The sequence below is a fragment of the Archocentrus centrarchus genome, chromosome 2, assembly GCF_007364275.1.
Source record: "Archocentrus centrarchus isolate MPI-CPG fArcCen1 chromosome 2, fArcCen1, whole genome shotgun sequence".
In the NCBI taxonomy this organism is placed as follows: domain Eukaryota; kingdom Metazoa; phylum Chordata; class Actinopteri; order Cichliformes; family Cichlidae; genus Archocentrus; species Archocentrus centrarchus.
Genome location: NC_044347.1, coordinates 22,566,714 through 22,575,083, shown reverse-complemented (window position 1 = coordinate 22,575,083; position 8,370 = coordinate 22,566,714).

Below are 8,370 nucleotides of genomic sequence, written 5' to 3'. Positions count from 1 at the left end.
CAACATCAGAAATGTCACCAGATAATTCAGTGGATTTAAAGGATGAGTTCACCAGGGTTACCAAAAAGTGATATTATCAAAACACGTTAAGACCGCAGTCCGCAAGCTTTTATTTAAATTATTTAAAAGCACTACACTTTGACCTGCCGACATTCTTAAGACTTTGTCTTTCTTTCCCTCTGTGCTCCAGTTTTAGTGTGAATATCATATTTGTATGTTACCAGGGGTTGCGTTAAACTTTGCAGTCAGCCTACAGGTGCCACTGTGTATTCAAAAACAGAAAAATCCCACCCATTTTCTTCTGGGTGTCCAATTCATATCTCAGCTGTCAGGAGGAGGGAGGTGGGCTGGACTGTTGGAAGAAGCCAGAATACCCGAAGGGTGTACCATGAAGTGAGATTAATGGGTTAGAATGCTGTGTTGAGCTTAAAAGTTTTTTGTGTTTATGATAGAGGCTCTTTTAACCTGTGCTGGACACTTAACCTGATTGGGAAATTAGCTGGAAGCGCCACATTTCCACTAATTCTGTTATTTACAGCATGTTTTAAGTGCAGTGTAGAGTCTCTGCTGGGGCTGATACACTTTATATGTGCGACTTGTTAAGTCGTCCCTTATCAACATCACAATGAAGCCCAGCTGTAATGTTAGAGCAGTGTAAACGTCAGATTGTTACTGGGATTTGCATTCAATTGGTCATACTTGGTTCTACTCTTGTACACTGCTGGAATTGAACTCTAGAAGATGGATTAGAAAATTGATCAGGCTATTTATCACCAAGAATACCTGTTCAATCGGTAAAATAAATTTCACTTTGATCTGGTGACAAACTGAAGTGATTTCCACGGCTCTGAGACAGTAAGCTGTAATGTTGAAATGAATCCAGTCTAAAGTTTCAGAGCTCTAACCTGCAGCTGTCATCTTAGAAATAAGCAGCAGCATGGAGAGAAGCACATTCAGCGTTAATATAAGTAACTCAAATTAAAATGTTTGTCTTAGAGCTTTGCACTAAATCCTAAAATTCTGCAGCATCAAGCTCTTATTTGCTGCAGTGTTGCCTTTTACTGTAACATTTATGCTCTTTATAGATTTTTATCATCACCCGATGTCTCTGTTTGGAGTAGGCGGCACTCACGGGCATCGTTTCTGTGCAGAACAGGAATCACGTGACGTGTGAAACACCCTTTTTTTGTGAGCGCACGCAGAGCCTGAAGCTGAAAGCCTGGCCATGTTGACCTTCCTTCATAGCATACCCCTCTGGTGAGTACCCTCAAAGGCACAGGGAGAAGACGCCACACAAACCCAAGGCCTTGCTGTGAGGTGACGATGCTAACCACTACAACACTGTGCTGGAAATTCCCACCACAAATCATGAAACTCTGAGCCCATATCTGTGTTGCTTACAGAGTTTATTAAAAACTTTTTGTTTATGATAAACACTGAAATGTCCATGTGCAATAGAATCCTGAGCCTGAGGGACGCCACTGTGTAGCAAATATTTAACAGTCAAACTGTCTCTGTGTGAGGCGGCTCACCTGTGAGAGTTTTAGAAATATGGTTCGATTATGATTTTTACCGCTGGGTCATAACTGATCGTCTTGCCGTCATAGGAACAGTTTTTGGGTTGCCACTCAAAGAAAGTAATGTATTACACATTACTTTTTAAAGTAAATCATATTTATTTTATTTATTAGGCCTCTAAGAAAGAAATCTTGCTACTTTTGTCCTCCTTTTTGTAGGTTTATATATAAACCTTAGGGGAAACTTTGTGCCAATATTTGGTGCTTTAACCTGTCTTCATGAGGGCACGTCCAAGATTTTTCTTTGTGTTTAAATATGAAAAAAGAATGGACATTAAAGACAGTGAAAATCGATCCAAAAAGCACTTTGCGTGCTCATTCTGGGTCTGGGGTTCTTTGCTTTAGTTTTTGTGTTGAAGCATTATGTCTTTGTAGGTGCTGTGCGCACACAGCAGTGTATAGCTGTTCCTGGCCGAGGTGCAGTTTGCATTATATTCTCAAGTTTGTGCTTTAAGAATAAAAGTACTGTTTATATCGCCGCTCCCTGAAAGTAGTATACTGCTCTACCCATTCCTTCTTCCTCCACAGGAATTAGTCAGATGATTTTTGCACAAGTCTAAACACAAGCATGAATCCTTCCCATCATGTGATTTAAGAACATATGTAAATAATGCCATAGTTGTTTAATAACTTAAGTGAATTTAACTGAATTTAGTTCAGTCCATGATTTTACAGTAGCATGTTACCTTGGAATGTGTGACAACCAATGCTGTTTGGGGATAATTAACTGAAGGTTTATAAACTCAGAGTAACACAACCTCAGTAGAACTGGACTCCAGTAACAACCCCTTACAGACAAGTCTGTGTGGCTCCACCGATGGACTGTCTGTGGGCCTGTGTAGATTCTGAAATGTGGAGCAAACCTGATAATATAGAGAGCAGCTGTTTTAATTGATCTGTGACTCTTGATAAATTCCAGATTTTGAGGCCCCCATGTTGCGAGAGACCGGTCACATACGTAGTACATCAGATATTGTCGCAGTTACTTATTGTCAGCAGATCAGACATGCGGCACTCCCGTCTCCAGACAGCTGAGGACGAGCCGGCTAAACGACAGCAGCAGCTGCTATAAACTAACATCATGCCAGCTAACGTTAGGCTCAAGTGTCCTAAAGATCACACTTTCACTGTCTCGTTCGCTGGTATCGGACTCCTTTTACAAAGTTTTACAGCCTCTTCCAGAGTAAATGGACATGAACACCTCACAGCTGAGGTTAACCGCAGACTGACTGTCTACACTCACTACAGATGAACGGCCATCACGGACTACAGTCTGAATTTAACATTTTGGATCTCTCGGCTAACTAAAATGTGTCTGTCCTACAGTGGCCACCATAGCTAAGATTACTCATTGGAATTGGGAGGGGTAAGAAAACAGAATTCAGTTGACTGCAATCTGTAATCTACTGGTAGTTTGCGGTGAGACTTTACACACTGTACTTGAAGGTAAGAATGCATCATGCATCGGAAGCATGAGACATCTGGAAATTATTAGCAGATATTGATGATGCAGCTAGATTAGCTGATGATTTGGCTTTCTTTGTGGAAATGAGTGGCAGTATATTACCCAACATGCTTTCCTCTAATATTTTTTGCTATTGTAATGCATTTATATGTAATTATTTAGACAAGGTAAAAACCTACATCTAATGCTTTACTCCGATCTGAAATTCTAGGTTCTGTTTTTCCCGATGAAATGTCTTCGTACATCCACATAAAATTTTCATTTTTAGGCTGCTGGTGTTACATAGATCTCTAGAAGACTGATAATACATCCTCGAGATGCTTCATACTGGGTAATGTAAAGTAATACAAATGTTTTTATTGGCCCGGTTTCTGTTGTGTAACCTGCAGCTGCACAGCACTGTGAAAAGTTGAATAAAAAATGGGAGTTTGTGTGCCTCTTCAATACAGAAACACATCTTTACTGTCTGCAGAGCTATGCTCTTTTCCCACAGGTGCTCTAGAAGTAACTGGCTAAACTGGCTTCCCCATATCAGGGTTCTAATGGGTTTCAGTGGTGAACCTTAATTGCATTTGGACTGGGCCAGACTTCTTGTAATGAACCGCTTATCAGTGCAACCCAAGACGGCACTCTCTTCCCTGCTGCTATCATGTAGCCACAGAAGCCACCAGTTCAAGCATCTCAATTCGATTTCCCATCCAGCGTTGACTCTATCAGCTTACCACATGATTCAATTGTTAGTGGAGGAAATGGGGTATAATGAGATGTGAGCTATCACCTTGTAAGTGCTGCTGCCCGATACCTTTCACCTGAATGTGCCTCTTCTTTTATTTGCATTCGGCCCTTCCATCTGCAGCGGCCGGCTTCTGTGTTTCCATCCCACTCTCCTATCTCCGTATCTCACTCCTTCCTTGGCCCCTGAGTGGTTTTCTCATCCTGACTTCACATCCACATCCCAATCTCTTTTGTCTAATGTTCCCTTTGATTGGTCTTTTGACTTTCTGCTCATCTCTTCACTCTATTCTATAAAAAGAAAAGAGTGAGACGCTTTTGGCCAATAAGAGTTCTCTTCCATTCCCTTATCTAATTTAGGAGTGCTTTCCACCTCTATTTTCTCTTTTCATCCATTCCAAACCTTTGCCTTATCCAGACATCACATGATGCATGCATCTTCCCGCCAATCGTTATCAAAGTCTTTCAGTTTTTCTTTTCCTTCTCTCCTTTTTTGCTTCTCACCATCCAGCTCTTTCCATTTTCATCCTAGCGCCATGGATCTAAATGCACTGAGAGAGGAGACGGTGGACACCAGCCCCTCTTTGTCCTCTGACTCTTCTTGGACATCATTTGACATTAGCACTGACATCACGTCAGTAAGCTCTGACCAAATCTTGACTCCTGTGACAGCTCCGAGCGGCTTTAAACCCATTGTGGACCCCCTTCCAAAGAAGTCTTCTTCAGTCATGGGCTTGTCTAAAGTGCGAACTGTGGCGTGGAGAGAGACGTCTTTTCTTGGAAACGATGAGTAAGTAGATCGCTGTGGTAAATAGATCAGCCGAAGTTTAATCAAGCAGGTACTAAAATCAGGAGACGTATATATTGTACCACAACTAGTGTTGTGGTTTGTTGTGGTTTTAAATATGGGATATGATGAAGAATGTCAGTAAGCTTGTTTAATGACAAAATCTACATGCTAGTGTGTTTTTTAGCATTTTTTTTCTCCTTCACATGTAATAACATTTAACTATAATGGGAAGTCATGGTGATCACCAAAGTTAGAAGCTCCCAACTGTGACCTGCGCATGTCTCCACTAAATTTGTTTGCCATCACTGAACATCGTTTTCGAAATGTCACACCGGACCAAAGCCGTTGAGAGAAGTAGTCCAAGATTTCATCTATCTGACCTGTAACTGCAGTATTGTGCCATTTCAGGCCAGTGGATTGAAGCAGGTTTAGTTACGAATGTCTTTTTATTGCACTGAAAAAAATAATAGTACTTTGATTTAAAGCACGAAGTCTAATCGATATGGCTTCCTTCAGGCCACCGATATCAATATGCGGTTGTGTATTCTTTTTCAGCTTGGGATGAGATTCCACTGACATTTTCATAAAACTGTTGCACAAGCTGTGCAAGTGTTTTTAAAAAAAATTATTTTCTTTGATAAGGGCTAAATAACATCTTAGGAGAAAAGATGCTGAGATCACTACCAATAGCACACAGTCGCAAGTGTGTGTGTGTGTGTGTGTGTGTGTGTGTGTGTGTGCGTGCGTGCGTGCGTGCGTGCTTGTTACCAAGTCTTAGCTTTCAGCCCACAGTGGCAATCATGATCTGTTTCATCTGGCTTTAATCATGAGTGGTTCTATAATAGGAGTCTGATTCCCAGTAGCAGGACTGTGAGAGGCGATAAAACAAGCCCTGCATTAGTTCAGATTGGGACCATAAATCACCTCTTCTCCTTGAATTCTTCAATGGCAAGTAAGGGGACCCAGGGTGTTGTTTGTCAAGTGTTTCTTTTCTTATTCCTTTCTTGTTTCACTTCTTTCCACTCTCCATCACTCCGCCGTGCTCTGGTATATATAATTAGCCTTCCACAAGCAGACAAATGTCTGAACTCACTCACTGGCTGATGCGCTCACCGTGTCTTTAAGCCACCCCAAACTCCCTGTAGAGTGTTCAGTATCTCCGCACGAAGACTGATTAAACTTTGGCTGAGTGTTTCTGAGCCAGCTGAGGAATGTAAATGCATTTGCTCTTTTGCTGTCTTTGTCAGCACCTTTTTTCATCTTTCAAATAGAGTAGCTGAACGGGAATGGCAAGTGTCTACTTGACTTTATATTTTTCACTGTCAGGTGGGAGGAAATGCAAATTGGACTGTAAATCTAGTTGACAACAGTAACTCTTTGAAATGCCCTACTGTTCTTGAGCATAGAGTCAAAAGAAATAAGTAAGACAGCCCTCTGGAGTGACCACTGATTACTTTCAATTGTAGAAAAAATGCAGAGTGGCTCAAAGTTGGAAAAGCTAGAGCAGTAATCCTAAAAAAAATGGGTGTTTATCAATGCTTAAATAGGTAATAAGTAGGTGTTGTGCACAGATGAAAGCAAGAGCACATAGTACAGGTTGGAAAGAGGTGAAAAAGAACCCAAGGGAGCAACAAACGAGAGCAAAAATCTCTACAACTTGATAAATCTTTGTGTCCACAATGGGAAAAATCAGTGAAGAACTGTGTTAATGGAAGGACATAATAAAGGTAGACTACAAATGTTAATACTGACTTTTCTTGGGACAGTGCTTGCATAGATGATCCAAGAGCAGAACATTTTGGTAAAAATGCACAACACTGTGCTTAAAAGAATAAAGGTACTTCATACCAACAGTTTAGCTTTGAAGGGAGAGCATCACTATCTCAGGTCCTTTACTCCTTGCAATTATTTAGGCAGCTGTGTTGAGATATTTTACAAGGAATTGTCAGATGTTAAAGTTCATGACAGCACAATCAGAAAAAGACTGAACAGGAATGGCTTGTTTGGAAGGGTTGCCAGAAGAAAGGCTCTTCTCTCTAAAAAGAACATGGCAACACAAGTTAGGTTTGTAAAGTTGCATCTGAACAAACTACAAGCCTTCTGGAACACCATCCTTTAGACGGTTGGACCAAAGTGGAGATATTTGGTCATGATGCACAGCACCACATTTGGTGAAATCAAAACAAGGCATATCCACACTAACACCTCATACCAACTGTCAAGCACGGTGGTGGAGGGGTGATGATTTGGGCTTGTTTTGCACCCACAGAACCTGGGCAGCTTGCAGTCATTGAATCGACTATGAACTCTGTATACCAAAGTATTCTAGAGTCAAATGTGAGGCCATCTGTCTGTCAGCCAAGGCCTGGCCCAAACTGGATCGTGCAACAGGACCATCATCCCACGCACAGCAGCTGAAAAAAGAATCAAGATGTTGCAATGACCCAGTCAAAGTCCAGACCTCAACCTGATTGAAAATGCTGTGGTGGGACCTTAAGAGAGTTGTGCACATACAAATGCCCACAAACCTCAATGAACTGAAGCAATGTTGCAAATAAGAGTGGAACAATATTCCTCACAATTCTCAAATTCCATAGTGGGCTGTACTCAGTTCAGTGCTGCATTCTTCTTCAAATGTCTGTACAAGCACTGTGTATAATAACTGATTTTACACTTGAAACAAATGTAAACACTGGCCAGAAGTCTGTCATCAACACAATTTCCTATCATGATGGCCCATTGCTAGCTAAACTTAACACTGTTCTCGGTCATGAACGACAACCACGAAGTAAACACAACATGACTGCAGTAACAACACTAAGTCTGTAACTTGCACACGAACATAAGTCTGAGTCTTTACGTAATCTGGTACAAAACTTCCACCAGTTGCTATGATATGTTTTAAATCTTTGCATTACTAGTCCAATTTTCAGCTGTAGTTCAAATCCCAGTTTTTTTTCCTTTTGGGATAGTTTCTTCGTTTAAGCATTTTTCTTAATGCTGAAGAAAGGTCAATCTTTATGCTAAGCTAAGCCCTGTGCCTCTTGGCACCAGCTCCACAGCAAATATAAGTGTGGTATCTATCTTCTCATCTGCCTTTCCAAAAGAAAAATCATTTCTTCTCCTTATAATTCCTTTAAGAAAAGCCACGTACTCACATTAAACTAGTTTCTGACATTTAAAAAATTACAGAAAAACATGCCCGACAGTAACAAAGATAGATGTAAACATTTATAGTGACCCTTCTCTAATGCAGGCCCTTTTTATTCTTTAATCCCTGTACTGATTTTGTGCCGTTTCCCTCAGCGATGTGCAGCAAAACGGTTAATGTTGTCTAGCTGGGTAAAAGCAGTTGTTGCACTAAGATCTCATTGGCTGGAGCATAGTCCGTGAGCCACAGAGGACAGGATCCTCACAGGAGAGTAATAATATAAAAAAAAAGCAATAAGATTACCTTTTCCAAACAAAAGCAACTGTTTGTGTTAATGTCTTTGCCCCTGTTCAGATTTTTTCAGAGCAAATCAAAAGTAATAATCACATCCACAGATGTTAAGAGCGGGAGAGAGGTAGGGTGGGGGAGGAGGAGGAGAGGCAGCCTGATGATAATCATAGCAGAGACGGCGAGAGCTTCAGAGATGTAAGGACAGAAAGCAGATAGAGAGATTCTCCACTTGAATGACCACTTGAGTCACCTGACCCCATCAGCGCTCTCCTGGACTCTCCACCCTCGACTCCCGGCTTTATCCAATCATAATCGCTCACTTCACTTTTCTGCATCTGCATCCCATCTGCTCCTCAACTTTGAC